Raw genomic sequence first — 24,321 nt, forward strand, 5'->3', positions numbered from 1 at the left:
TCTTGTGCCCTGCGGCAGCCGGAAGGTGGTGGGCACGATCTGGGCGAGTTTTTCGACGATGTGACGGCGAAGTTTCCCTGGTGGTGACTGCCTCGATGACAGGGTTGTGTGGAGCTGCGGGTCTGGCGGGGCTTGTCTGACATAGCTGCCTCTTCTTCCTCTTCAAGCCGCGCCTCTGTTGCGAAGAACGCCTGCCCCCATGGAGCCGCGCCTCTGTTGCTGAAGCGCTTGCTTCCTCATGGAGCCGCGCCTTCGTTGCTGACGACGGGCACCCGCCTCCTCATGAGGCCGCGCCTTCGCTGCTCCTGACAAGTATCTATCTCCTCATGAAACCGCGCCTCTCTCAAATTGCCTGCGGTAATGTTTCTTTTCAGGAATGTCGCCTGACAGGAATCAGCATTTTTGACGTGTCGACGCTCAGCTACTGGTAGGATTACTTCCTTTTATAATCCTGTTGTGGCACTTATATCGCTCATCTCATCCAGTCAATGAGCGTATTATCAGGTCAGCAATTAATTTGCGATTCATCACGCTAAACTGTTCTTCCAAGCTGAACTTCTTTGCTACAGTCACAGTTTCGCGCCTTTTGACTTTGGTTGCAGCCTCTTTTAGCGTAGTCCATATGTCTTGTTCAAGAGTGTGCTTTTTTCCAATGCCATTATAGTGCCCAGGTCAACTCCTTCAGTTAGGCTGTGCTTTTTCTGCTTTGACTATGATTACCTTGCATTCTACAGCCTTGTTCATCTTGCTGTGCATGTAGCTGTGCTTACTATTATTACCATAATCGCGCATATGATGTTTCATTTTATCTTACCTCTATTTACATGCCTTTGAATATAGTGGTAGTTGTTATCATATTAACAAGTGTAAATAGTGGGGGTCATTAAGCAATGATGTACATTTTACTGTTTAGAAATGCATTATAAGTTTCTTTTAGCTTATTAATGTCATACATATGCAGTTACTAAGTGTTTCTTTTGCATGTCTTGATATTCTTCTGCAACTACATATAAGCATTCCTCAACAGCAAGACGGCTTTACGTACTTTCAAAATTTTTATCAAACATCCTCCTCAAATGTCTGCCTCTAAGCAAGGAAATAAGGCTTCTAAACCACTTCTTTTTGCAGAAGCCCTTAAGCAGTCCACCAATATGCCAACAAAAGGCAATGCCTCCTCTCCTTCCGCTTCACCTCAGGCTTCGGTCTCTAATGGTGGGCAGGCGTCGGCGGCAGCTTTGCAACGTATCCTGCATGAAATTTCCGAGGTTAGTCGCCGATTAGATGACATGCACCTTACAATTACATCACTAGCTGAGGAGACTAAATCAATTAAGACAGAACTTACCAACTTTCATACGAAGTTTGAATCCCTTGATTCTAGAGTTCTGGCAGTGGAGAATCGATTGGAATCTCTTCCAAATCAAGATCGGGACCTTCTACTCTTCCATAGTAAACTCATTGATTTGGAAGACAGAAGTAGGAGAGACAACATTCGTTTTTTTGGCTTTCCAGAGCGCATTGAAGGGCAGAGTTCCAGTGAATTTTTGTGTCGTATACTCCCAAAGCTAACTGGTATTCCTTTCAATCCACCTCTGGAGATACAACGGGCTCATAGAATTGGTCCTCCACGTGATGACCCTGCCGCACGCCCACGACCGATTATTGCCTGTCTTCTTCGTCATGAACAAACAAGACAAATATTATCTGCGGCTCGGCTTCAAGGCTCCTTTTCTTTTGAAGGTCATCGTATTTTTATGGCAGCTGATTTTTCCAAGGAAACTAACGAGCGGCGGAAAGCCTTTCTCTCCATGCGGCCTCAACTACGTCAATTAGGTATCAAATATGGCCTATTTGACCCAGCACGCTTTCGCGTTACCAAAGATGGAGTTTCTAAGGACTTTTTTGACCCCGAGCATCTTCAGCAATTCCTGGACCGTCTTCATCCTCAAGAAATGGAGGTTCTCACAACACCCTCACAGCAAGTTCAGCCCCATTCATCCTCTAAGTCTTCCATCACATTGCCAGATCGCAACAAGCGCCCTCCTAGCAGCCCCCGACCTCTGGGTAGGGACCTTGAACGTCTTCATCGCTCACAAGAAGATAGGAAATCTGCAATACAATCGGTTTCGGTTGCTACATTTTCACAAGATCTGCAGAGAGACAAGTCACGTTCTCCTCTTAAAACTCCTTCGGATGCGGACTGAATAACTCTCTCACTTATGGAAGTTGCTGACCTTAATACTATTGGCAGTTAACTATAGATTCTCTTTTCTTGAGAAGTCTTATTTCTATTGTTAATTATTTACCACATTTCTCACATGTTTTGCTGTTCTTATAATATCTGCTTGTCCTTTTCTACCTCTTTCTTCCTAGCTTTCTACCTTATTTCTTTTTTCTCCTTCAGTCTGCTTACTGTTATTTCTCTGCCTAATAATATCACTCTTTCTTCTTCTTATATTCATTGCTTCTCCTGTTACAATTTATTGCTCAAATATTTCTTACTAATTTTGCATTTACTTGGGCGCCTGGGCGTCTAATGGTTTAATTACAGTTTTATTATTCTACTTGCACGATTGCATGTTGGTCTGTTTATTTATACACGCATTGTATGCTTTATGATATTAGGTTACTTTACATTTAATTATTACTAGACTCCCCCCTCTAAGCAATATTGCTTCTGAATCTCTATTTTGCTCTTTCTACCTTTTTATTGTACCCAGGTTCTTTTTCACAATGTTTTTATGGGCTTTCCTTCTATACCATTGCTACTCTCCTAATCTCTTCTCTTTTCTGTGGGGTCTTTTCCCGTGGCGGTGCTCTAGTGCGCCCAGACCCGCGAGTAACAGTCTACGGTCTCTTGATCTCTCTTTGCTTTTACCCAATATTTTATAGTTTTCCTTATTATTGTATCACCTCTCTAAATTTCATCTCTCTTTTTCTTCTTTTATTATTCTTCTGATCGCTTCTTTCATGTATTCCATTTAAATCAAAGTTTCGTTTCCATTTATTTTATTTTTGTTTCCCCTTCTTTTTGTCATTTCTTTTCTTTTTCCTTTGTTAGGTTCAGCACGTTGTTTTGTGTTTCATTCTCCCGCTTCTGATATTTGCGTTGTTCTAATATGGCAAAAACACACTCTCTTAATGCAATTACTTGGAATGTACATGGTCTCACCCATTACATAAAACGGAAGAAGGTTCTTTCATATCTTCAGACTAAGCATGTAGATGTAGCCTTGCTTCAGGAGACCCATTTGGATGCTCTAGAATCAGACAAACTTTGTAGAGATTGGGTGGGTAAGGTTATACATAGCAGCATTCAACAGGATGAATCCACGGACGCAGGTCCCCTTCGCAAGTGTGGAGTTGCAATTCTTCTTCGCAAGTCCCTCCCGGTCACTGTTTCTAAAACATGGTCAGATGTAAATGGCCGCTACGTTTTTGCTAAACTTAAAATTGGTGATTCTCACGTCTGTGTAGGATCTGTATATGCCCCTACGGGTACCAAGAAAACATTCTTTCTCCAATTATCCCGCTTGTTGCTCGAAATTAATGCATCGCAATATTTGATTGGTGGAGACTGGAATGTGACGCAAGATTCTATTCTAGATAAAACTGGTCCACTGGATAGGGGCAATGCTTCAGATAGAGCTTTGCTAGGTGACATTATCTCAGATATCGGGTTGGTTGACCATTGGCGTATCAGTCACCCAACGGATAAAGAATATACTTTCTTTTCGTCGACTCATGGTACGTTCTCTCGCCTTGACTACTTCCTCATCTCACAGAATGCAGTTAAGTTGGTCACGGATTCCTGTATTCTGGAAGCGGCATTGTCTGACCACTCTCCGGTTCTCCTTTCCCTAGACCTGGGACTTTCTAGTCCTGGACGTAAGCCCTGGCGAATGAATATCCAACGCCACAGAACTCCTGTTGGTAAATCCCAACTGCAGTCACATCTTCAAACTTATCTTTCTAATAATCAGGGATCCGTGACCTCCAGCAGGACTCTTTGGGCTGCAGCTAAGGCTACTTTAAGGGGACAATTAATGCGTGATGCAGCACTCGCTAATAAGCAAAATGCGAGGAAACAAGTGGAGCTCGAACATGACATACAAACCTATTCTCGCCTTTATATCACTTCTCCGTCCTTACAAAATCGTAAACTGCTTGAACAAGCCCGAATGGCCTTAAACAGTCTTTTTACATCTAAGGCAGAATACGCCTTACAGAAAATGAAAGGTCGACACTACGAGCAAGGAGAAAAGGCGGGAAGGTTATTAGCCGCACAGTTGCGTCAAAGGGAGGCATCTATGGCCATCCCGGCCATCAGATCTGCGCAAGGACACTTATGCACAAAACCGCAAGACATTGTCAATGAGTTTGCCTCCTTTTATGAATCCCTCTATACTTCTGATAATCGAATGGATTCGGATAAGATGACGGCATTTCTTGCGAAGGTGCATCTCCCTTCTCTTTCAGCGGATGGTAAGGCCATCCTTGAGGGTGAAATAACTAGGGATGAGGTTTCCAGTGCGATCGCTGCCCTGCCCTATCACAAGGCCCCTGGTGAGGATGGGTTTCCACCTGAATTCTATCGTTGGGCAGGTCTCAATATTATTGACACTCTACATGCCGCATTCCAGGAGGCGGATACTGCATCTTCATTGGGTCCCCTTTCTAACAAAGCTATTATTGTTGTGCTACCAAAGCCAGGCAAAGACCCCCAGCTTTGCAGTAGTTATCGTCCCATTTCCCTGTTGAACTCTGATATTAAAATCCTGGCTAGTATCCTTGCGTCTCGTTTACGTAAAGTCTTGCCTTCTTTGATACACCATTCCCAAGTAGGCTTTGTACCGGGACGCTCTTCCCGCAACCATTTGCGTTCTCTGGCCCATGCACTGTGGTCGGCTCAACATCTCACAGATGATGCGTTAGCCCTCTCACTTGACGCAGAAAAAGCGTTTGATCGCATCGAATGGAATTATCTTTTCACGGTCATGGAAAAATTTGGCTTAGGTACAAAATTTATTGATAAAGTACGTTTACTTTACAACCATCCTTCTGCTCAAGTGAATTGTGGTGGATTTCTATCTGATTCCTTTACAATTAAGAGAGGGACACGCCAAGGTTGTCCACTATCCCCCCTTCTGTTTCTTTTGGCTATGGAACCTTTAGCTGCTACCATCCGTCAATCTGATGAAGTTTCTGGTATTCCCCTCCCTATTGGACATTCCAAAATATACCTGTACGCTGATGATATTTTACTCACTCTTACTCATCTTCCTCGGTCGATCCCCTCTCTTCTTCAAATTATTAACGATTTCTCTTCCTTTTCAGGTTATAAGATTAATTGGGACAAAAGTGAGGCTTTACCTATTTCTAACGGTACCACAAAAGCAGCCATCTTTGGTTTTCCTTTTCATTGGCAGTCCTCACGCCTCAAATACTTGGGTGTCCTAGTTAATAAAGGGTTACAAGATATGGTTACAGATAACTTGTCTCCTCTTATCTCCCAAATGCGTCGGGATTTTGATAAATGGAAGGCTTTGGGTCTTTCTCTCTGGGGTAGGGCTCAGGCTGTTAAAATGGTTACTCTTCCGAGATTCATTTACATTCTGGGCATGCTTCCCCTACAGATTCCCTTATCCTTACTCCGGTCAGTAGACGCCCAGATTAAAACCTTCATTTGGGGTACTGCTAAGCCGCGTCTTGCCATAACCAAGTTGAAGGCTCATCAGTTATCAGGCGGCATTGGTCTTCCATCCATTGAACACTACTCTTTGGCGTTACATATTTCCCAACTCTCATATTTTTTACCCGGTATTAAAGACTTGCCACAATGGGTCCAAATAGAACGACATCTTCTATCTTCGGAATCGAATCTCACCCCTTTGTATGGTAGTGGCACTAGTCGTCTTGACCCGAAAAATCCGATATTATCTGCCATGCATAAATCCTGGCAGAGAAGTCATAGGTTGCTAGGTTCGAATCCAAGAATTCACATTAAGGCCCCCCTATGGAATAATTCGGGCATTCGTATCAATGGTCGTATGTTATCCTGGCCTGATTGGCGTGCTGCAGGTATCCTCTATCCGGATCAGCTTCTACATGGTGGGGATTTTAAGCCATTCTCTCAGCTAAGGGTAGTATTTGATCTTCCCCTACATCATTCTTCTAAATACCTTCAGCTCCAGCAATGTCTGAAGACCCATATGGGATCACCGCCATGGCTACTACAAGACTCCCCTATTTTATCCTATTTGCACGTTTGGGGGAAATTTAAAGGTGTTACCTCCGGTATATACAAAATTTTATCGTCCCATCTTTTCTCTAAATCTCTTTCACACGACCTTCAGCGTAAATGGCAAGCTCGCCTCTCAATTTCCATTTCCGACACCGAATGGGATTTGATTCTGGAGAATTTGAACAAGGGAGCTCGTGAATCAAGGCTCAAATTTTGTCTCTTCAAAATACTACACGATTGGCATTGGTCTCCAGTCAAATTGCACAAAGCTGGTCTTTCCCATTCTAACTGCTGGAGATGTACCAATCCAGGTTGCGATATTACTCATATCATTTGTGAATGCCCTAGTATCCAATCCTATTGGGCTTACATTGGTACTACTTTGAATTCCACTATGCCCCTAAAATTGCCACTTACACCAACTAACATTCTCCTGCATGACTTACGCCACTCCCCAAAGCTCTCGAAACCACAACTTCGTCTTTTTCATACCTCACTTGCTACTGCTAAAATATGTATTCTGCGTCATTGGAAATCATCTTTGCCTCCCTCTCAGGAAGATTGGTTGGTAGCGATGATTCAGACTGCCTCACATGAACGCACTATCTATAACCTTCAGGATCAAGCTGACACCTTTCTCCGAATTTGGTCTCCATTTCTTAAATCAAATACAGCTAGTTCCCCTGCTTCTACTTCTACCCAAACATATTAACCAGCTTTTATCCTCTCTTGTCCTTTGTTTATTTCTTTTCTTTTCTTTGCCTTCTGTATCCTCTGCTTTATTCATTGTAGTGTTCTTCTGTCTTTATCTAGTTACTTTCTCTTTGTTCTTTCTATCTATATTTCCCGCATTTCCATTGTCTAAGCTTTTTCCCTTTTCCTTATAGGTTATGTCTTTATGATGTATCATCCTATGCCTTGACTTCATTATTACTTCAATTAGTATTTATCTATTTAAATGCATATTTATATCTTATTTATATCATATTTATTCATATGTATATTTCAGCATTGTTTCTTTCAACATGGATCTATTTTCTCTTCATTTTCAGTTGTCTATGCTTTGATGTACTTGTTTTATAAAAATTCAATAAAAAATTTCAACACAAAAAAAGAGTGTTTTCCGGGGGCGTGGTTTCGGCGCCGAAGGAAATGGCCGCTGCTCCGGAGAGCTCCGTGGGAACGTAGCCGCGACGGGAGTTCTCCAAGTGCTCTTAGCGACTAGCGGTGCCTCAAATCCGCATAAATCATCAGCGGAATGCCTGCTGCTTCATCTGCTGTCTTCATGCTTCACTGGGGTGAGCGCAATAGTCCTTTTTTCGCCGTTGCACTTTCGGCGGTTCGCGCTTGAGGTGCGGCCGCCATTTTGTGCTCTCTGCCTCCCCCAGTGAACGCTGCATACTCTCCTCTCAGTGAACGCTGCATATTTTCCATTCAGCTTCATGACGACATGGATTTGTCAAGCGCCTTTATGTTGGAATATTTGCCTTCATTGTTGATTTTTAAGTAATCGAAACCTCTTTTTCTGACTGACTTTGCTCTATTTTCAGCTGTAAGTTCGTCTAACTGCCATTTTTGATGGGGGAATCTCCTCACTAGCCTTCTCCTCATTATTTTTCTACGCTACAAAGTAGATTTCCTTGGTCTTCAAATTTCTGCAAGTTGCTTATTTTGCTTATCTATTTGAGGGGAAAAGTATTTTTAGCCCTGTTTTGTAGAAACGACGGATAAGGTACTATTACATCCAGTTTTGCCACGTCGCTCACCCTTTGTGGCATTCTTTTTCGTGGACTGTTGTTTCGGAACAGTAGCTCTTGGGAATTTTTACTGCAGCATTTGCACTTCACGTTTGTCAAGTATCCGACTTACTTCTTGAATTGTTATTTCATTTTCATATTTAAAGCTCATTTTCTCAATGGCAATGCCGCGCGGTAACCGGAGTTCCTCTCAGCAGGTTAATGTTGCCAACGTGCCTTTGGACGATGCTAACCCCTTTAGTGTCTTGCAGGAGAATTTGGAAGATTCACCCAATGACTCTATTGCCGCAAAATGCTCCTCTCCTCATATTTCGCGTCCAGGCTAAAAAATTTCAGCTAAATTACCTTCTTCTTCTGCTTCTACATCTAGGAAACGAGTGAAAGCGAATCCTCCCTCTCCTACAAATACATCATCCTCCATCTCTATGGAGCTTTTATTAGAGGAAATCTGTTCACTCAAACCCTAGATGGCAGAAACGAACGCCTGACTTCAATGTCTTGAAGACAACTGGTCGCATACTGAACAAAAGGTTGAGCGTCTTGAAAAGACAATTGCATCAGTTCAAGTTTTCACTGACCAAGTTGCTAGTATGCACAGAGAAATTCAGAACCTCAAGCTACAAGTGGAAAATTTTGAAAATCGAAGCAAGCGTAATAATTTATGCATTTACGGTCTTACAGAAGGTCTTGAAGGATCAAACTCCGTATCCTTTTTCCAAAAGTTTTTACCTACGCTGCTTGGTCTCCCAAGCTCTCCAGCTTTGAACATCCAACGAGCGCACCGCCTGGGTCCAATTTCTCGTTCATCTAGTGCTTCTTCTTCCTCTGTATCAAAACCCAGGGGCGTTATTCTGTATTTTTTAGTATATACAGATTTACTCAAAGTTCTTAAGGCTGCTAAGCAGAAAGGGAAAATTACTTGGCATGGCTCTACCCTTTTCTTTGCTCAGGACTACGCCAAAATTATTGCAGACCACCGAAAGAAGTTTTTGGAGATGAGACCTGCTCTTCGTTCTTTGAATGCTCGTTATGGTCTGTTTCATCCATGTTTGTTTAAAGTGACTTATAACAATAAGACGACGAATTATGACGACTCAGCTGTGCTTCAACAATTCTTGGACTCTTGTACAAATAAACTGATGGATATCCCTCGAGTTTAACTACTGAGCATAAAGTGCTTTTTATATATTGGAATGATATTCCGTGCTGATGTCGTTTCTGTTTTACTCTCCCTTTTGTATTTTGTATTTAGTATTTTGTATTCCGTACTTGGTCTTTTGTAATATATATTTTGTGCTTTATATTTGCTTGTCTTCTGTTGTGATTTTAGTTCTTAATATTATCTATTTTTGTATTGTTTTAGGCGCGGTTTTGTGACCCTTGACGTGTGTTCTTCATACTCACTTGGAGGTCGTTCTCCCCCTGCGCATTCCTGTGGAGTCTTCGGTTTGGTGTGCTGATTTCCTCATGTGGTTCCACCATCCTTAGTCTCATTGTTTTCTTGTGGTATGTCTTTTTGTTGTCTTTTTTCTCTGTCAATTGTTAATATTTAATCACTTCTTTGTTCGCTGTTTTCTTCTCCCTCAGACATTTTCTCTCTTCTCCTTTTCCTTCTTTCTCCCCTTTTTCTTTTACGGTATCTCAGTTTCTACTCTAAACTATATTCCTTTTGTCATCTCTCCTTTTATACATATCCTGTTTCTCTCCCTTATCCAGAATATAATTCGCAATCCTTCTTTCCCTGTTTTTTGTCTATTAGGTAATAAGAATCTGAACTCTTATATTGTTTGCATATTGATTGCTCATATTTTCTTTGCTAGATATTTTTCAAATGTTTTCATTATACTTGTGCATGTTCTTTTTAATGGTTTGCCTTTAGAGTTGTAACCTGGAACGTTAAAGGAGTTAATAACCCTATCAAAAGACAATGCGTGTAAACCCATTTATCTAGATTGAATACGGATATTGCTCTAATACAAGAAACTCACTTATCAGATGCTGAAGCAGCTAAGCTAAAAAGATGTTGGGTGGGTCATGTTTTTTCTTCCCCGGCCCTAGGAAAGAAAAATGGTGCATCGATTCTATGTCATAAGAAACATCAGTTTTCAGTTATATCTCAGGAAAACGACCCAGATGGTCGCTGGGTAATTGTTAAATTACTTATTGATCAAATACCCTTAGTATTATTTAATGTTTACGCACCTGTTAATGTGGACAATACGTTTTGGACTCAGATTTCTGACAAACTTCTTCTGTTAGATGATGACTATGTTATCTTTGGAGGTGACTGTAATCAGGTTGTAGACCCCATATAAGATAGACGCTCTACTGTAAAATTTTCTAATTCAAGATGCACTCACAATTCATTTCCGCCATACGTCGTAAAGCTTTAATTGACAGTTGGAGACTTTGTAACCCAGATTTACAAGAGTACACTTTCTTTTCTCCTCCTCACCATTCACAATCTAGGATACATTATCTCTTTTTCAGTAAACCGTTATCCCAACATATTTCTCATGCTGAAATAGGTTCTATCCTCATATCAGATCATGCTCCAGTCTTTGTAGATTTTGATTTGCTGCCCTTTTCCCCTAATGTTGGTAGATTGCGTTTTAATAACATGTTACTATCAGACCCTAATTTCACAAGCCAATTCACTTCCTTTGCTTCTGAATTCTTTTCTTTTAATTCCACTCCGGATGCATCTCCTGTAATGATCTGGGATTCTTTTAAAGCTGCAGCGAGAGGATTTATCATAAATTTTGTTTCACGAAAGAAAAAAGTTTTTGAAGCTAAAAACATTCAGTTACTAGCCACGATTAAGCAACTTGAATATTGTTATTATCGCTCTAATTCTGAAGCATCGTTAAAGAATCTTATTGAAGCAAAAATCTCTTTTAATAAGTCTTCTACAAAAGCCGCATCCTCTTATCTCTTAAAAAGTAGTGCCCGTTATTATGGAGGTCAGAATAAAATGGGCAAATTGCTTGCAAATTATTTTAAAATCCGTCGCGAACGGACTAAAATAGACTCCATACGTAACAATGTAGGAGATTTGTTGTTTAGAGATAATGACATTCTAAATGAATTTGTTTCTTTTTACAAAAATCTGTATACACCAGAACATCAGCCAACTTCAGATGCACTGTCCTCTTTCTTCCAATCAGTGAATTCCTCCCCTTCGCATGATACTAATTTTTCCTTGTTAGAAACAGACATTACTTTAGCTGAGATTAAGCACGCTGTGTCCGTACTGAAAAGAGGTAAAGCACCTGGTCCTGATGGATTTTCTATCGAATTTTATGCTCACTTCTCGTCCCTATTACTTCCGCATCTCTTATTGCTTTATTAGTCTTTTGTCAAGGATGGTTCCTCTTCAGGGTCTTTTCAAGAAGCTATGATTTGTTTGATTCCCAAGGAGAACAAGGATCCCGCTTTTTGTAAAAATTATCGTCCGATCTCCCTAGTAAATTTAGATTATAAGGTGTTCGCTAAGATTCTTGCTCTTCGTATTGATCCCATTCTCCCGAACCTTATTGGCCCAGAGCAATCAGGATTTGTCAAAGGTCGTTTGTCTTCAGATAATTCCAGAGTATTTTTTAACATTTTAAGTAAGGCCTCCTCTCTCGACTATCCCATTGCCGCAATAGCTTTGGATGCGGAAAAGGCATTCGATAGAATCGGTTGGGATTTTATGTTTCACTCTCTTCAATGGATTGGTTTCCCTCCTAATTTGATTTCTCTTATTTCTTTATTATATTCTGGCCCTAAGGCCTCTATTTTTGTTAATGGGAAAACCTCTGACTACTTCCATCTTTTTAGAGGATGCCCTCTATCCCCTCTTCTTTTCATAATCGCGTTAGAACCTTTTCTAACGAAAATTAGGTTAGACGATAGAATCACTGGTTTTAAATTGACCTCTACTCATGTTAAATTGTCGGTATATGCTGACGATATTCTTCTTTATTGCTCAAATCCGGCTACTTCTCTTCCAGCCTTTGTTTCCCAAGTTGATACTTTTTCTCAACTTTCTGGATACCGCCTTAATTCAGATAAATGTGAGGTTCTTCCATTAAATGTTCTCTGTTTAAAACAGGATTTTGTCTCCACTGGCTTCTCCTGGAAAACCTCTAAAATAAAATATTTAGGTTTATGGTTCTCTCCTACTATCCCAGAAACCTTGAAAGAAAATTTTGATAATCTTGCAAAAAATGTATCTATATCTATTGATCGTTGGCATCCACTCTTCCTCTCATGGTGGGGGTGTATGGACTCTATCAAGATGATGCTTTCTCCGTTAGTTCTCTATCTTTTGTCTATGATCCTGGAACATATCCCTGGTTTTTATTTAAAAAAAATGATTCTTTATTAAATAAATTCCTCTGGAAAAATAAGACTCCTCGAATTGCTCTCAACGCCCTTAAAGCTGACAAAAACTCTGGTGGTCTCAAATTCCCTGATTTTAAATCCTATCATTATGCCTTTTCTCTCAGACAATCCTCTCATTGGCTTTCTCCAGATCAATATGTTCATCCCCCTATTTGGTTGAATATTGAAAAACACTTTCTGACTCCTTTCAACTTTCATGAATCTCTTACTTTTACTAACACTATTTCTTCTTTCCGCTCTCAAGTTATTTCTCATTCACGTAAAATATTAATGCCATTACTTCCATCCTCGTATCCCTCTCTTTCTTCGTTAGACCAACAACCTATCTGGAATAATCTTCTACTACGTGTCAAGGGTCGGACTATCTATTGGAAATTTTGGAGACTCAACGGTTTATTCTGGATTTCACAATTGGTATCAAATAATACTCCGCTATCCTTCTCAGAGCTTTGATCACAATTTTCCTTACCCCCTTCATGTAAATCTCAATATGACTCTCTTATTCCTCCTCTCTTACAATATCTTCTTTCCCTACCGCCTAGTCCCAATATCCCTTCCAAATGTTCCAATCTTTTTCCTTTATTATCTTCTAATTCATCAGCTTCTTCTTTATATAGAACTTTGTTTTTCTCTTCTGATAGAGTCAAGGGGAAGGCTTCGGAAAAGGATCTTGGGGAGTGTTGGCCTATCGCATGTTGGGATAAAATATGGTTAAAGATTCATAAGACATCTAGGGCAGCGAATACTTCTCAAACTCTTTATTTTGTTTACAAACGCCTCCTTCTAACCCCTTTGAAATTAGCTTCTTTTTCTACAGAATATTCTTCGGCCTGTTGGACATGCGAAAAGGCTTCAGCGGATTTAAAACATATGCTCTTTGAATGTCCCTCCTTGTCCCGTTTTTGGTTTCTAGTCTGGTCCCAAATTAATAAAAATTTTCAATACCCACATTCCATTTTCCCTATCTAACGTCTTTTTAGGCTCCTTATCACCTTCCTGGTCACACCCAACTCCCAATCCCTCTTTAATTGACTTACTATTAGCTATAGCCCTACATTTAATAGCTTCCAATTGGAAGCAAGCCGACAAAGTCACTTTCAATGCTTGGTGGAATGCTGTTTGTTTTAATCATAGACTGGACACAAGCAATGTTTCTCCCATATCTTTATCTATTAAAAGGGATCTTTTATGGCTTCCTTTATCCTCTTACCTAACTGATATAGCTTCTAATTCCGCCACTATAGTTAATACTCCAGATGAAGTCAGAAAACCTCCATAAATCTTATGTTGTCTCTTTAACTCAGTACTAAGTGCATATTTCGATATTGCTCCTTTTCATTTTTCAGTATTGTGTTTTATGTATTTATAATTACAGTATATTCACTAGTTTGCTTGTTTATTCAAGAGAGTTTCAGGCTCTAATGGTTTCTTCTACCCATACAGGATTTTCCTTCTCCCTATCCCCTCTCTCCCTCCTTTGCCCCTTTTTCTTTCACTCATAGGTTTTTTGTCTGTTGTAAAATTTAGAGTATTCATTAAGCTGTGATTTATCCTATATAATGTTACTTCCTTGTATGCTGCAATCTATTCTTCAATAAAATTTAAACTTTAAAAAAAAAGAGTGTTTTCCAAAAAAGTGCCAGATGGTGTGTGTTCAAAATGATTTAGCGCAGAAGGAAACTCCCCTTGGTCCAGTTCAATAATACAGTTTAGGGTGCACAAATGAATATTAAAATCCCCTAAAATTATTAAGTCATAATGTAAAGATTTACCATCCTCATAATTTTCAAAAAACTCTTCTAAGGCTAGCAAGTGTTCCAGCTCGTGACCCCTGGAAAAGGAATGATAAAAGTTCACTACTAGCAAAGTAGCGCGATTCTTAAAAGAAAGTTCTACCGCTAGCAAGTGATGTCTGTACTCGTGTGACTGCATAGCATGGAAATCGAATATGAGAAAAGCTAAAGCTTGTGTTCATAATAAATTAGCGGTCAGTGGGTGTTTGTACAAGTGTCCATGTAAAAAGTTGTTATATAGTTCTGCAGACAGGTTATATGTAAAGTGAATGTTTATTAATTTAGAATGTAGAGCTGGCCTACTTAGATTTGGCTTGGCTAACAGTGTGGTTGTAGGAATGGCTTTAAGGTAGGATGCCATTCTGCTCATCTCAGGAATGAGTAAAGTGTATTTTGCTGAACTATGCAGGTCTGTAGGGTTGTCCATAGGTCCTAGCTAATGTTAATTTGATTGGTCACACAAAACTGGGTACAGGTGTAGCTTGTTGATTTTCTTACAATCCACAAAGCTCATAGTGAAGTGTCACAATCACTAGATGATGCCATTGGTGATGTCATCAATGATGTTACTTAACAAGTCATGAGTGATGTATTATATGAGATCATAAGCAGTGCATAATAGGGTGCAATTTATAGTACGATCATTAAACTTAATTTGTGAATTTCAGTTTTTTTTTGTTTTAAAACATTCATTATCTCATTTCCCTACCTAACTATAATGTCATTTTAACTTTTGTTTCTTTCAGTTAATGTCTGCCATTGTTTTTACATATGTTAAGATCTTAATACCTTACCCAACTACAACGTTGATTTAACCTTTGTTTTCTTTCAATGAAATACTGTAGTTTGTTTGAGCATATGCCCAACCCTCTTGAGAGATGTGTTTCAAATTCCTTGTGGGTGTCCAATACTCCCTGCACATGGCCTCTGGCTGTATGCAGTGGAAATTTGGCCTCAGAGCCTGATTTCCAGCCAGACCATGTGCCCAACTCCCAGCAAGTGGCCTGCACATACCCTCCTATGGACGGCCTACCCCATCACCACGCACGGCCTTCGTGGTGCGCAGATGGGAGCTGGCTGTAGGACTGCCCTTTGGCCAGGTTCTGCAACCAACAGCCTGCATGCAGCCAACCTCCCGCTGTGCATGGCCTTCGGCCTTGTTCAGCAGAGGGTTGGCTGCAGGGCCTGGCCTCCGATCCCACCGTGAGCAGCCAACCACCACTGGACACGTCCTTCAGCCAGGCACCCACAATCTCCTATTGTTTTTTTTTTGTTTTAGTATGGTCGGGAGGTTGCAGACAACTTCGTAGTGCGAGTACTTTACTTCTGAAACCACAATCCTTCCATAAGAAAAGAGAACTGGTTGCAGAGCTTTCTCATGGATTGCACCAAAGATTTGGAACTCCTTACCTCCTGCGGTGCGTGGAATCTCTTCCTTTACCGCATAAAAAAAAAAAATTAAAATAATACTAATGAACAAATTCACTTCCTAAGTCTTAAATCTAGGCTGACACCGAGTAACCTATAAGAGCCACATATCATTGCCTACCTCCGGTGGAATGAATGAGATTATTATATGTATGATTATTACCACAGCCACTTAATGCTCAATAACTGTATTTAGCGTAAAGCTTAGTTGGCCTCGGATCTACTATATTATCCATATACTTCATACCCATGGTGAATCGAAGGAGTATATTATATGTATGTTTAATAGCACAACCACCTAATGCTCAATAACCGTTTACTGTACAATGTCCTGCTGATTCCGGGTCACCTATGTTTGTTATCTATATATTATATTTCTCTTTTGTACCTATTGACACATTTCAAATGCTTGTATACTACATCATCTGCTTATGTTTTATACTGTATACTGTAAAGCGCTCTGATACCCTAGTGGGTCACATTCGCACTATATAAAACTTTATAAATAAAGAAATAAATGTCAGTACCACTGCAAGCTTCAATCCCATGGTACTATGGTACTGTGCAAACTTCCTCGGTGAAGCTTACGTGTTACCATGGCACCACAGGGGTGAAGTCTGAACGGTGGCTGTCACAGCAGTTTTATAGTATCTCAAGAGAGAGCCATCCTGGGACTCGCAGAACTACAGTGGTACCTGCGGCACAAATTTGTTTTTTTTCAAGGAATCTCTGGGAGTCTCTCCGGGTCCCTTCACAAGTGCCTAAGGTGAGGGTGTCTCTAGCTGGCAACTTTACAAACCTTTTCACAAACTTTTTCAGTACAACCTCCCTGAGCCAATCATACGGCCCTATTTTTTAATCTGTGGTACTGTGGGACTCCTACAGGGCTAACCATGCAGATATATCTAACTTTTGAACCCCGTCATGCCCAACATAAGCCTGTCTTGAAAAGCTAATTCCTTTATAACAGCTGAACAGATTTGCACCAAATAACACTTTCGGAGTAAAGTTCCAACTTTCTGCCAAATTTGGTGTAGTTTTATTGAGCTGTTTTTTCGATCTTGGAAAGTCAATTTTCCTATGGGAATTAACATGGGAAATTACCATTTCGGAGCACCATTTTTTTGGCGCAAGCTTGATAAATCAATACAAAACTTTGATTTGTCGAACGGCACCAAACTTATTAGAAAAACAAGAAAACTCATAATACATAGTGGCAACTGATTAATATATATTTATCTATATTTATCTATAAGTACTTACCTGCACAAAACCTTGGTAGTCGATATTCTAGCTACAATATTTTTGTTGCATAATATATTTATGCGCTATATTCTGACATACAATCCATGGTCACTTTAGGCTCAATAGAACTGCTGTGTTGAGACTCAAATGGCCAGTGGATGTGTGCCAGAAATGAACATTCAGTTTCATGAGATTCTTTCAAGATTGCTTTGTCCCCTCATGTATTTGCCCTTCTCCACCGCTAGCTGAGCTGAAGCTGGCAAAGTGTGGAGGCAGCACCTGTATTTGAAACATTGTCATCAATGTTCAGCTCAAGCATGCAGGTATGTTTGCAATACAGCGCAGAACATCTCATCATTTTACAGTGACAAGAATAAGGACTTGTCACAAATGTGTGCAATGAAAAAACTACTCTGCTTTTATGCTTATGCTCTACAGTTACACATGTGGGTAACTGAACAGGTCACCGGGTGGCAAGAGCAGTTGGAATTATTTTCTCAACATAAATGTATGGAAATTCCTCTTTTTGCATGGTCACCCCTCATTTTTGGGGGCTCATGTCACTGGTTTTCAACTGAGAGTGCACTGAGGCCTGCTAACAGAACCTCAGTGCCAGTGTTCAAGCCCCTTACAAAGTGTATGTCGAATTGGTTACCCCCAGTTGGCTTACTTATAAGTCTCTAGTATATGGTACTCTGGGCATGTAAGGCAGAGTGCCCACCCAGGCCTGCAGCACTGATTGTGGCACCCTGTGTGTGACAAAGCACAAAATTGGCCCTAGCCTGCCACTCTTGCCTGCCACTACAGACTGGAAGCGTTACAACAAACAAATGATGGACGGAATGCTGACAATGCAGACATTCTCCCCCAGTCAAGAGATCTGGGTTAAATCCATCGTTCTTTTGCCCACTACACCACCCCAGTTTAGACATGGCCATATGCAAATCAGTCTTGACCCTGTGCCTCATGGGAACAGTCCAGCCCGAACTGCCAAGCCATGTCTTCCCTGGACCGGAATCAAGCATCCTAGGACCGGTTTCTGGCTATCAGCCGTCATCAGCCAGGATAGCTTGACTCCAGTGGCGTAGTGAGCACGGGTCCCACGTCTGGGAATACCCATCCCACTTAGGGCGAAAAGCGTTACAACAAACAAATGATGGACGGAATGCTGACAATGCAGACATTCTCCCCCAGTCAAGAGATCTGGGTTAAATCCATCGTTCTTTTGCCCACTACCAGGGAAGACATGGCTTGGCAGTTCGGGCTGGACTGTTCCCATGAGGCACAGGGTCAACACTGATTTGCATATGGCATGTCTAAACTGGGGTGGTGTAGTGGGCAAAAGAACAATGGATTTAACCCAGATCTCTTGACTGGGGGAGAATGTATGCATTGTCAGCATTCCGTCCATCATTTGTTTGTTGTAACACTACAGACTGGAAGGGCAGTGATCACACTGCTAGTTTGTCTTTGGCATTGGAACCAATGGCAAAGCCCCCACTTCCCTTGACAATATATGTAAGACTCCCCTAAGGGAAGCCTAGTGAGCCCTAAGACAGGGAGCTGTATATTATTAAGTAGGACATCCATTTTATAAAAATGTCCTGGCAGCAGCACTTTCAAATTGTCATTTTGCGGTGGGAGAGTTAGTAGCCCCATTGGCTAACACAGAGTTACCGGCTGACCACTGAGCCTGGCTAACTTCTGAATAAGATTACTGAGATGGGTACTGCAAGGTATCACATTAATTGTGGTATTAAACCTGACTTGATGCACAAGTCAAATTTAATGTATCTATTGCAGAAATGCAACTTTTAGAAAGTTGCCACTCTGTGACCCAGTTTGTCCAGGGGCCTCACATGGCCACTGGCCTCCAGATAGTTTTCTGGCCTCCTGGGGAGCAGTGTGTACAGCTCGCAGCCTTAAAAACAATAGCAGCCTGCTACAAGGAGAGGTATTACCTCCCCTTCGCAAGAAGCCACTAAGGTGTTAGCCTGAAAAGGAATAAACGCAAAGGCACTCCTGTTGACCACACAGCATCCAGAGAATTCTTGAGCATCTTCATCTCCTGCATCTACATCCTCAGAACCACTCCATTGACGTCCATGGCAGTCATGCTGTAAGGTTTGGAACTGGACTGGAAAATGCATTGGTGGCCAGGTAACTCTCCAAATACTCCTTATTGCCCCCCCCCCCCTCCTCCGACCTTCCCTCTGCTGGATTTGGTCTCCCAAGCTGGGCAAGAGTTGTCAAACTCAACTCTTACAAACTTTTCATATGTTTACAAACTTTACAATTACCATTGCTGCTTGTTTGCTTTTGAACTGGGATTTAATATTTATTTAAAAATCTGTATTTCTAGAACCCTCTCGTGGAGTTTGCCCATCTTAGACCCTAAAAATGTATAAAACAATACTCTATTTTTATACATTGGTGGAAGATTTATTTCATGTTGTGCGGCTTTCCTACCTCGTTGTTTGGTACTGTCAAATGCTTTACACTAGTTTACACTGTTCAAGCCTTGCTGCTCGAAGCCTTACTACCCAGGGTTGAGCTTAAGGTTTTACAAATAAGCCTGACTGGATCCAAGACAGTATTTGTGAGCGTATTACACAAATAAGGCCCCTTAGCCATATCATATAATACACCCAAATCCTCACAAGGAACTTCAAAATATGACTGTATTCTGTCATTCACATTCAGGTAGTCAGCATGCAGGTAAAGCAGAGTTGTTCCTTCCTTGCTTTGAAGCATGCACTCCACAGGGTGTAGCACACACTGCACAAGGAATACAACTGTCTGCAGGCAAAAGTGGGAAAGGAAGGAAAGCATGAAAAGAACACGTATATAGTGCACGATTAATGGTACTGCTACCTTAAAAGCAGTGGGAGAATGGTCTCCAAGCAAGGGATGATTTTGGTGATGGCCATGCTCATGTGGTCATGAGAGTGGGGTGGGTGATATCAATATATAAAATCAGGTGGTGATGGATCCTTTTGCATCGTACTTCTGATATAGTTAATGTAGTTACTGGTGCCATTGAGGAGTAATAAACATAACTCAGCCAAGCTCCTTTTGGTGCTCTATCTTGAGCAGTGTGAAATGGTGAAATGCAAATCTATTCAGTATTTCCTGTATCTGGTATCTCTGAGGATTGACTTCTGGCCCCACAACCAGAGAAATACAGGACATTGTTTGTTCAGCTAGCACCTAACACTCTCTCCTGCAGAAAATAGTCTTTCTGGTGCTGCAGTAAGGTATATCCCGCCTGTACTGTCCTGTGAATAAGTGGTTCTGTCATGGAGGAACACAACAGAATCACACTACATGAACAGGCATGGGACTACTCTTCTCACCAAACTCTAAAACAGGCCCTTACTCCTTTACACCTTGAAGGAGGCAATACTCTATAGCCTCCCTTACACCACACTGGTCCACATTTTTATTTTATTTATAAAGTTTTATATGGCGCGAACTTGACTCTAGAAGGGTATCAGAGCACTTAGTAGAAAATAGGTAACAAAGAAACATAAACGCAGACAATGTCCATTGGCAAATCAGGAGAGGGACAGTGAGTTATAAAACAGTACTCAGCCAGCGTGCAAGCCCTGGTTGGAGAACAGAGTCAGATCAGTATCCAGGGAATGAGTTTGTGGGTTCAGGGTAGAGATTTGTTCATTAAAAGCAGTTTGACTTCTTTTTTGAATGAAGTGATTGAAGGGATCAGTCTGAATTCAGGGGGCAGGGAGTTCCAGATTCCAGGGGCCAATCCGGAGAAGGCTCGGTTGCACGTTTTCTTTTTTCAAAATGTTTGAGGTTTCAGCAGTAAGGTGCTGGTGCTTCTAGATGATCTGCCACCACAGGACAGTTCCACTTTGTCAGCTAGGTACTTTGGTGTATTGAAGTGTAGGGCTTTGTGGGTTATGCAAGCAATTTTCATCTGAATCCTTGCCTCATAAGGGAGCCGGTTTACTGGCTTCAGATCTGGTGTGATGTGGCTGTACCTTTTCGATTCACCGATGAGCCTTGCAGCAGAGTTAAAGGATGTCCTTAGTGGAGCCAACTTGGATCTTGGAGACCACATAGGGTAGCACTCCCATAGTCTAATCTGGGCATAACTAGCACTTGCACCACTGATTTAAGGTTGTCGAAGAGGAGGAAGGGTCTTTATTTTTCTTAGAATGCTCATTTGAAAGTTTGCTCCTATGGTGGCTGAGCTGATGTGTTCTTGTCAAGTGTAATTCCTAGTGATCTTGTGGAATCTATAATGTGTGGAAGGCAGTTGAAGACTGTTAAGTGTTTCATCCAATCTTCGATGTCGAGGGATCTTTTTATTGGGGCAATTAAGAGGAATTTGGTTTTAAGCGAGTTGATTTTAAGGTGGTTTCTGGTTAGCCAGTGTTTTTTTTTTTTTTTTGCAGAGTTGTGTTGAGTAGACGGATATCCTCAGGGGAGGAGATTTTAAGGTATAGTTGGGTGTCGTCTGCATACATGTGGTATTGTACATTGGAAAATTTCAGAATTTCGTTTAGGGGCTCCATCAACAGGTTAAGGAGAGTAGGTAATAAGGTTGACCCCTGAGGGACCCCTAAAGGGACAGGACTGGAAGTGGAAAAGGATTGATTAACCTTAATTCTTTGAGTTCTGTTGTGTAGAAATGAGGCAAACCAATTTAGGACATCCCCTGATAATTCCATTCTGTGTTCAAATAATTCAAGGAGGCTGTCATGTTAGGATAAGTCTAGGAGGATTAGGAGGCAAAGTTTGTTCTGATCTATAATTTAAAGCACGTCATCAACTATGCGGGTAAGGACTGTTTCCATGCTGTGACCCTGATGGAAACCGGATTGGAATTGGTCAATAAGGTGGAACTGATCAATTTGTGTGCATAGCTGGGTATGTACATATTTCTCAAGGAGCTTATTTTTTAGAATGGGGGTTACCTGCCCTGATTTTAGGCAGTCTGGTAAAGCCCCTTGAATTAGTGAAGCATTCACTATCTTAGTCCAGAGAGGGACTAAAGAGGTTTCCATCTCATTGAAGATGTTAGCTGGTAGAGGGTTGCAGAAGAGGTTTGACGGTTTAAGTGTTGTTAAGATATTAAGAATGGCATTTTCATCAAAGGTTTTGAAAGAGTCCCATGACGAGTTGTTTTTTGAGGGAGAGTCCATGTAGGTCTGGATGCTGAATGATCATATGCTGGACTGGGCTTTTCAGAGGGTATCATCGGGAGGAGCTCAATTGCCGTTTGGAGATCACTTTCAATATTTTTAGACTTTTCAAGAAAGAAGGAGGCAAATATGTTGCAGTTTGGCAGCGGAAGGATCCCATTGTGTAGGGATGGGTTTTTGAGTAGATTGAAGTTTGATAATTTTGAACAGTTTTCTTCGACGATTTTTGGCTTTGTCTATTGAACTCTGAAGAAATTTGCATTGGAGTTTCTGATGTGATTATTGTAGGAGTTCCTCAGTGATCGCAGGTGCTTGAGGTGTTCTAGAGACGGAGAGGATCTCCACACTCGTTCGGCTAGTCTCAAATCGCGTCTTTCTTCATTTAGGCTCCCATTGTACCATGGTTTAGATCACGTATAGTGTACATAGGAGTTTGTTTTTACTCGCAATGTTTATGCAAAGGTATTCACAAGTGGATAACTTGACGGTTTGTAACTGATTCACCACAAGGTCACTGTGGTGTATGCAGGCAATGCCTCCACCCAGTTCATTCAGTCTGTCTGATCTTATAATGTCATAGCTAAACGTTAGAGGCAGATCACTATTTGCAACATGTCTCATCAAAGATCTAAGTAAGTTAGAACATATCATTAAAGCCCTGGAAATCGACAGGCTGCCCCCTCCAAGTTTGCATACTCTTCAGGACCAGCTACACCACATACATTGCCACCTTAAAACAGTGTCCCGGCACACCTGACTGAGAAATTGCCGATCTCAGATGGACAGCACCAGAAATAACCACACTGGAACAAAATGCCAAAAAAGAAAAAAGATGCCTTCCCCTCCTATGCTCCCAGTATTTGGAATAAACAACCCCATTACAATATGATGTGCTCCACCCATCTGATTCACTACCCACAAATGATCTACTTCTTTTTTATTGATCCTGAATCGTATGTTAAGTATTCCACTGATGTTCAGCTTCCTAATGCTATCTAGCTAGGTTTGGAGTACACATACATATATCCATGCATACATACATTAGATATGTGACCTACCCAATTTTCTTCATATGACGTATGGTTATATAGTGTACGTTCCATGTGTGCTTTTGAAATTTGTGCACTCTGGTTACTGCATATACATATGCGCCATCCGTGTGTCTCCAGGGTGTGTTGCACCATACATAGTCTAATGCGCCACACAGTTCTGTCTCTTCCACTGAAGCCTATCCTACAGAGGGTTTAGGCGTAGCATGTGGGGTAAGGAAGTCACACTGTAACTGATGATTTTATACATAATTAATATGAATGTAGCAATTGGGGTGCTGGGGTGTGAAAGCAGAGAGAAATTGTCATCTCTGTTAGACATGTAAGATGAGCGAGGGTGATTATCATAAAGATGATGTGTCAGCATTAATGTGTGGAGCAGCTAAGAAAACCAGTGGAGTTGTTGATGTGTATGCTTCACCCAAATGTTGCTTAGTTGTTCTTGTGTACAGATGCCGGCATGTTGTACAAACATGTTGAGAGTACTACCTGTCTCCTTGTGTTTATTGGCAGCTGCATTAGTGATGAATGTGTTCCTGTGGGTGCAAATCTATCAGGGGTCTGGAACTATCAACACTGCCAATACATACTAACACCACAGGGCATGGTGTCTCTAAAACACAGGATTCATGGGCACAAGAATACTGCCAGTAGATTCATGGAAGCAACCTCACTATCCTTGGTGCCACCAATCGTGTATAAGTCAATACTGATCTGATTATTGCCACACCCCTATTGAACACACGACCCGAATTACAAAACAGGTGTGAATATATGTTTACCATTGATAAATATGATGCGGAGGCAATTTTAAAGGGTAGCTAGCTAATTTAAACTTCCGTGAGGGAAACGGCCACCGCAGCAGGCGCCTACATTCCAGCCGTGAGGGGAACGGCTCCCTTGCCTCACGCAGGACCGGGAACCACATGCCCCACAGTTCTCTGCTTCGTCGCCTGCCTGACGCAGCGGAGCACGCCTGGAGGTGCGATTTAAGCAGCGCCAGACCCCCGCAGCGCGGGACGGGCGCGGGCGGCGCCCGGGCAAAGCCCGGGCCAAGGGCGGGCCCGTCCTTGCCCGTCATTGCCAGGAAGAGGCAGGGTAGGGCCACCTCTCTTGGTTGTCTGTTTAAAGGTATCACCGCCTTTTATCCCTATTGGATAATGGACTCTGGATAATGATTGAACCATTCACCTAACACAACAAGGTACTGTTGTATAATCTAAGACTAATAGACGACGGACTCTT

General features: G+C 41.5%; 1 long non-coding RNA gene across 2 annotated transcripts in view; it reads left to right on the forward strand.

Annotated features, from left to right (window-relative positions):
* Positions 1-24,321, forward strand: part of LOC146785306 (uncharacterized) — a 166,064-nt gene that overhangs the window by 6,203 nt on the left and 135,540 nt on the right. For both annotated transcript variants that reach the window (XR_014970956.1, XR_014970955.1), the window contains exon 2: positions 9,365-9,507. This is a non-coding gene — a long non-coding RNA (uncharacterized LOC146785306). The remainder of the gene's footprint in view (positions 1-9,364; positions 9,508-24,321) is intronic.

Source organism: Triturus cristatus, chromosome 11 (assembly GCF_964204655.1).
Source record: "Triturus cristatus chromosome 11, aTriCri1.1, whole genome shotgun sequence".
NCBI lineage: Eukaryota > Metazoa > Chordata > Amphibia > Caudata > Salamandridae > Triturus > Triturus cristatus.